We start from the raw sequence: 6,366 nt of genomic DNA, 5'->3' as shown, positions 1-6,366 counted from the left end.
ACCATTCTACTTTTTACCTCTATGAAGTTGACAACTAGGAACCTTGTATAAGTGGAATCATACAGTATCTATCCTTTGGCACTGGCTCATTTCACTTAGCACAATGTCCTCAAGGTTCACCTATATGGTAACATGTGTCAGAATTTCCTTTCTTTTTAAAGGCTGAATAATATCCCATTGGATGGATACACCACATTTTGTTTACCCTTTCACTTGTCAGTGGATTCTTGGGTTGCTTCCACCTTTTGGCTGCTGTGAATGATGCTGCTGTGAACATGGAGATACATGGCTGTACAAATATCTTTTCATGTCCCTAGTGTCAATGACTGTGGCTGTATACTGTTATTATACTTTGGATATCATTTTTAAGTTTATAATTGCTTTATCCCATTATCATTTTCCATATTACTTTGTATAATTTGAATGATGGAGTTGTAAGGGACTTTCCAGATGACCTGGCCCAACGCTCATTTTTCAGATGAAGAACCTAACACCCAGGAGGCTTTAGCAGATGAAGTCTCATGATTATCTGGTGGCGGAATTAAGACTAGAACCAAAGATTCCATGTTACTGAGTCCAAACTTGTTCTGCTCGTGTTATGGCAGGCCAATAAATCAAGAGACAAGTTGCTGGGGCAAGGAATAATGCCTTTATTCAGAAAGCCAACAGACCGAGAAGATAGGGGACTCATGTCATGGAGAACTATCTTCCCCAAGTCAGGATTCAGGCTCCTTTTACACTAAAAAGGGGAGGGGGTGTGGTTAGTTGTTGTGTTGTTGCGTGCTTCTTGGTGTTGGAATCCTTTGTTCTTGCAGCTGTCCATGTAGGTCAGGCCATGATGCTCCCGTAAAAGACAAACATAATTCCATATCCAGTGAAAATATCCTTTAAAAACCAGGGCAAAATGAAGACATGAAGATGAGATTGAAATGATAATGCTACACAAAATGTAAAAACTGGTGAAATCTAAATAAGTTCTTTACTTTAGTTAATTGTGTTGTACCAATGTCAATTTCCTGGTTCTGACAATTGTGCTGGACCATATAGTAGTTATATTTTTAATTTTTCTGGATCCTTAATATTTAAAAAAAATCTTTCTTTCGCTCCTCTCTCTCTCACCTGTGCTTTCTGATAAGGAACTTAAAGAAACTAGGTGGTATTTGTGAAATCTGACTGGAAATCTCCTTGGCTGGCTCCATCAGTCCATTAGGTACATCACATACTTTCCATGTTATCACAGATAACAGCACTGCTAGACTTTTCACCACTGCATAACAAACATCTCTCTCCTTCCAGCTTCCAATAACATTTCCCCCACTTTCCTTTAAGCCCTCACCAACAGTCTCCTTAAAGGCAATCAGGCTTCAGCTAAGAGTATCTTTGTGACGCTCTACCCTTCTCCCACTGCCTGCTCCCAAAGCCAGTTCTTGTTTTATTACAGCAGCACCCACCTGCAGTTAGCAGAATCTGCTCCAGTTATATATGCTGCAGAGTGAATCACCCGATTCTTAAGGGCATAAAGTGACAATGATCGTGGCATTAATATTTCTCATGGTTTGGACTAGGGGGTTGAATGGGCTCAGATACCTCTTGCTTGGGAGTTCTCAAAAAGTCAGACTGGGGCTAGAGTCATCTCAAAGCTTTCCTCATTCCTATCTCTGGTGGTTGATATTGGTTGTCATCAGGGACCTCATTTGGGCCAATAGCTGGAACATTTTTACGTGACCTCTCTGGGTTCCTTGCTCAAGGCACTAAAATTCAAGGGTGCAATCCCAAAGAGAAAAACAGAGCCACGTGGGAGCTGTATTTTCTTTTATGACTTAACTTTGGAGATCTTCTTTCTGGGGTCATTACAGACAATCACCACATTCAAAGGTAAAAGATCTACCTCTTAATTGGGGGAGAGGGAGGTTTCTGGAAGAGCATGTAAGACTGGAAATACTGTTGTAGTAATTTTTGGAAAAGACAAAAATACACCACAGGTCCCATTTGATAAGGTGGTGGCTTGGTCAGTTTTCAGGTGCTAAGCCATTACAAGGCATCTCTCTTCAATTACAGGTGGTCAGTTATCTCCACGATCAGTGGTGGACAGGATCCTCTAACGTTCACAGGGGCTTGGCTAAGGGGGATGTTTTGATCATGCTTTCTAAATGAAGTAGCACCAAGGTCTAGATATGAAGCAACCTTTTTTTTTATCAGAGAGATCAGGGCTTGGCAAACTATTACTTGAGGGCCAAATCCAGCTGCAACATGTTTTCGTAAATAAAATTTTATTGGCACACAGCCATGCCCATCTGTTTATATATTACTGGTGACTGTTTTCATATTACAATAGCAGAGTTGAGTAGTTCCAACAAGACCATATAGCAAAACCTACAGTATTTTCTATATGGCCCTTTACGGAAAAAGTTTGCTCATCCCTGAGAACCTGCTACCTCATCAGAAAAACAGATAGGTGTACTTTCCTGTCTCAGGATTTCACAATCAGAAAGGAGATTTTTCCCAGTCTCCTTCAGTCTCATCTTTTTGATTAAAGTGCACTAGGGGAGGAGCCGGTAGGATGCTCTACCATTAAGAGGTGGGAGGATGGTGGACATCTTGGCCGCCAAGTGTACTGATGAAGCTAAACAGATCATAGATCAGAAGTAGATGTTTACAGAGATACTTCTTAAGAAGATCTCAGACTAGGTGGAGTCCTAGCCACAGACTCCAGGTAACTTCTTGTCACGTCTATTTACTGAGAGTAGATGACAGAATCAATGAAACAGCCTTTAGTTGGGGGGGGGGGGTAGGCTGACCCAGGAATGAATCAATGAATCAGAAAACTTCTCTGTGGAGAGACTGGATGCTCAGGTCTTCCTGGTCACTGCTCTTTAAGCAGAGCTATTTTTTGCTTTTTCTTTCTATCTTTTTTTTTTTTAATTGAAGTATAGTCAGTTTACAACGTGTATTAATTTCTGGTGCACAGCATAGTGATTCAGTTATACATATATTTGTACATTCCTTTCCATGTTCTTTTTCATTATAAGCTATTACAAGATATTGAATAGGGCTCCCTCTGCTTTACAGTAGGACCTGGTTGTTTATCTGGTTTTTCTTTCTGTCTTATGCTGAAAAGTTTTTCCTTCTCTCCAGTCGGGGCTCTTTCTGTAACATAAACAGTGAGTCATGGGCTCTCCCTTAATAACAGCAAGTTTTTACTGAAGGAAACTGTATTTCATGAAATCATCCTCCATGTCTTGAATTCTCTGCCTGTAAGTATTTGTTTCCTCTCCACTGACCATTTCTGTTCCGTCTTTACATTCTTCCTGAATCGGTTTCTTTGAAAGAATGTTCGTCTGCTCAGGGTGTTCTTTCAGAGCTTCTATTTCCAGGGCTTTGCATTTATTTTCCAGTTGTGCTCTTGTTAACTGCAGTGATCAAAAGTCAAGCCACAGCTTTTTGTGGCTGTTCTCCCTGTCCATTCCTAGCTCCCGTCCCATCACTCGTGGATTGTAGATGGTCTGTATCATTCTCAGCTAATATTGGTGTAGATTTTGCACATGTGGCATAAGTCATCTCTCTTTTCTGATCTTTTACCACATCATTCCAATGATCTACCAGTTGTCCATTAATTCATTTACACCTTTCACTTTCCCTTTTGTTATACTGTATTTGCCCCCTGGCTCAGAATGAAGATCTGGCTGCTTCAGTTGGACAGTGCAATGATTAAAATGTTCAGTTTCTTTTTCCTTGTAAACAAGAGTTCTGTGTCTTTCTGAGTCTTCTGAATTAGTTAGGTTTGTCTTCTGGGTAAGTTTTGAATTCCCAGCTGCTGCTTCCTCCTCCGTGCTGTTCTCCAGTCTTGCATTTCTTCTTCAGTAGGAAGCAGGACTCTAAATTCTACCTTCTCTTCATGGACTTTACTTCATTGGGGATATTTTATATTTTTGAAAAAATTTTAGAGTTCCTTATGACATCTGTATAGATTTTTTTTCTTTTCTATGTTTTATCCCATTTCTTTACATAATATTATTTCTTGGTTTCAACATAACAAGCAGATATTTCAACACGTTTTCTCCGTCTTCTTCAAGCCCAAGGGTTATATCTTTAATCCCAATCCCTCCCTTAGAGATATTTGCATTTTTGTTTATTAGTTTCTTCAAATATTTGTTTACTCTTAGTGTTCTCTTTTTCAAAAAACATTTTTGTCCTCTAGTATTTTAGTCAAACTCCCAGCTTTTCAAATAATCTAGAGTCTCAGGTTTATATCCAGTGCGTGTGTCTTTAAAGAACTGAAGTTCTTGTCCAGGTTATTTCCCACATTGTTGGCTAGAATTTCTGCCTGGACCAAATTTAACTTTGGCTCTATGGCATGTAGCATGACTTTAATCAGGAGGAATGTTGAGAACCAATATATTTCTCGAACTATCTTACAGTCCATTTGTCAACACGAGACGTCTTTATTATAAGCATGAATGTCTTTATTGTAAGTTTTTCATGGGATAACTTATTCTTTACTCCAGTAGAAGCAGAATAATCAAGTTGTACTCAAGTTCCTTTGAACTGATTGATTTTCTTTATGTATAAATTTCTTCAAGTCCCCATGATGTGTGTAGTTTAATTCTGTGTTAGGCTCCTACTCAGTAAGGCTGAAGATTTTTGTTTTCCACAGAGTGCTCATTTTTTTTTACTCTACTGAAACTCTTAACTTAAGTAGTAAATATCTCTCTGTCTCTGTTTCTCTCTACCAGGCAGTAAAGAAGCGGCGGGACTCCCAGGCAGAAGAAAGAATGTAACCAAAGACAGAGGCATGAGGGAACTGCATTTATTTGTGGAAGAACTTCTGTGGTTATAATGGGAGAGGTGGCAGGAGATAAGGCTAGGAAAATAGAGTGCAGCCACTGTGGGGAAGGTCCCATGTGGTACCCTAATGAGTCTGCCTTACCGTGCTGATTGGGGAATCACCAACATTTGTTTATTTGAACACAGGAGCAGTGTATAGCTTCCACGTTGAGAAAGATAATTCTCCACTAGCAGTTTTGGAAGGTGGTTTGATAGCGGGTGAAAGGGATTGCAAGCAGGGAGACTGTTCAGGAGATGGCTACAGTAATCTAGGGAGAGCTGGGGAAGGTCAGTGTGTCCCAGATTGCAGCATCCTTGAAACACTGAAGGGAAATCTCCAGTGATTCTCACGAGTGGTCCCACTTGGTGGGCCTATGAGGAGGAGGGGTGGCATGGGAGAGAACTGGATGCTGGAAGAACTTTCGGTAGCCTGACTACTGCCTGCCTGTCCTTCAAGACACTTCCCCGACTGGATTCAGTCTTGCTGACTTTTCTGCCTGAGCCAGAGCCCACTTCGATCTTGTTAATGCCCTGCACTCTGTGTCTTTTACCAACACTACATTCACATTCCCCTTGTGGATTAACTGGAGCTGACAACAGTGCCGTCCCAGTTTCCGCCTGTGCAGCCCCGACGCTGCACCAGGTACGACATGGTGATGGGGACACTCAGGAGGCTGCCTGGCAGGGCTTACTTGACAACCAAACAGATGTGGAGAGAGAAACAGCAAGAAGAAGCAGCCAATGGCCACTCTGATGAGTCCATCTCAGACAACCGCATGATTAGCAAAGGCTTGAAATGAAAGAAGAGGCTGGCGTGAGAGCTGTTTTAAACTGTTGGAGTTTGAAGTGCCCGCAGGACATCAGGGTAGCTCTCTAGCAGAGAGCTGGAAGCACCGAGAGGGTTTTCTCCATTTGGAACTCTTTACCGGCGGCCAAATGCCTGTATGTCATGTCACAGAGTATGTAAGCGCCTAGCCAGAAGCTTCCTGTCTAAAACACTTACCAAGGGTGCATTGCACCCTTTGTTTTTCTATTATGATCTTTCTAGTGTTTCAATTCCTCGACTATATACTCCAACTCGTCCTGGTATCTTCTTGGTTTGACAACCACGTGGTACCTTCTTCCTTGATTTATAGACCACCTTGCTTACTCGCCAAATTATCATCATCTGTCCTGGAAAATGGTGATAATTAAATTATGCCTATTCCACTGACTTCCAAGAAGTTGTGAGAATTAAGTGGACATAAGTAGATGAAAATTGCTTTAACTGTATGTTTCATGAACAGAAATAATTTTATGAAGTTTTTGATATAGGCTGATGGTGATCTTTCTGAAATCTGTCTTAAATTATAACGCCTTCAGCCTCATATTGAATTACTGTGTTTGTGTACAACTCTATATAAATGAAGTGGTGTGTCTATACATTTTATATATATTTATTTATACCTTGCCTCAATAATTCAGATATGTCTCTGTGAATGTACAAATTCGGGGTTCCAAGGCCAATGTGAATCCTTTAAAGTTTATGCTGAAAGTCAAAAA

The sequence above is a fragment of the Camelus dromedarius genome, chromosome 8 (assembly GCF_036321535.1).
Source record: "Camelus dromedarius isolate mCamDro1 chromosome 8, mCamDro1.pat, whole genome shotgun sequence".
In the NCBI taxonomy this organism is placed as follows: domain Eukaryota; kingdom Metazoa; phylum Chordata; class Mammalia; order Artiodactyla; family Camelidae; genus Camelus; species Camelus dromedarius.
This window is presented reverse-complemented; position numbering follows the sequence as displayed.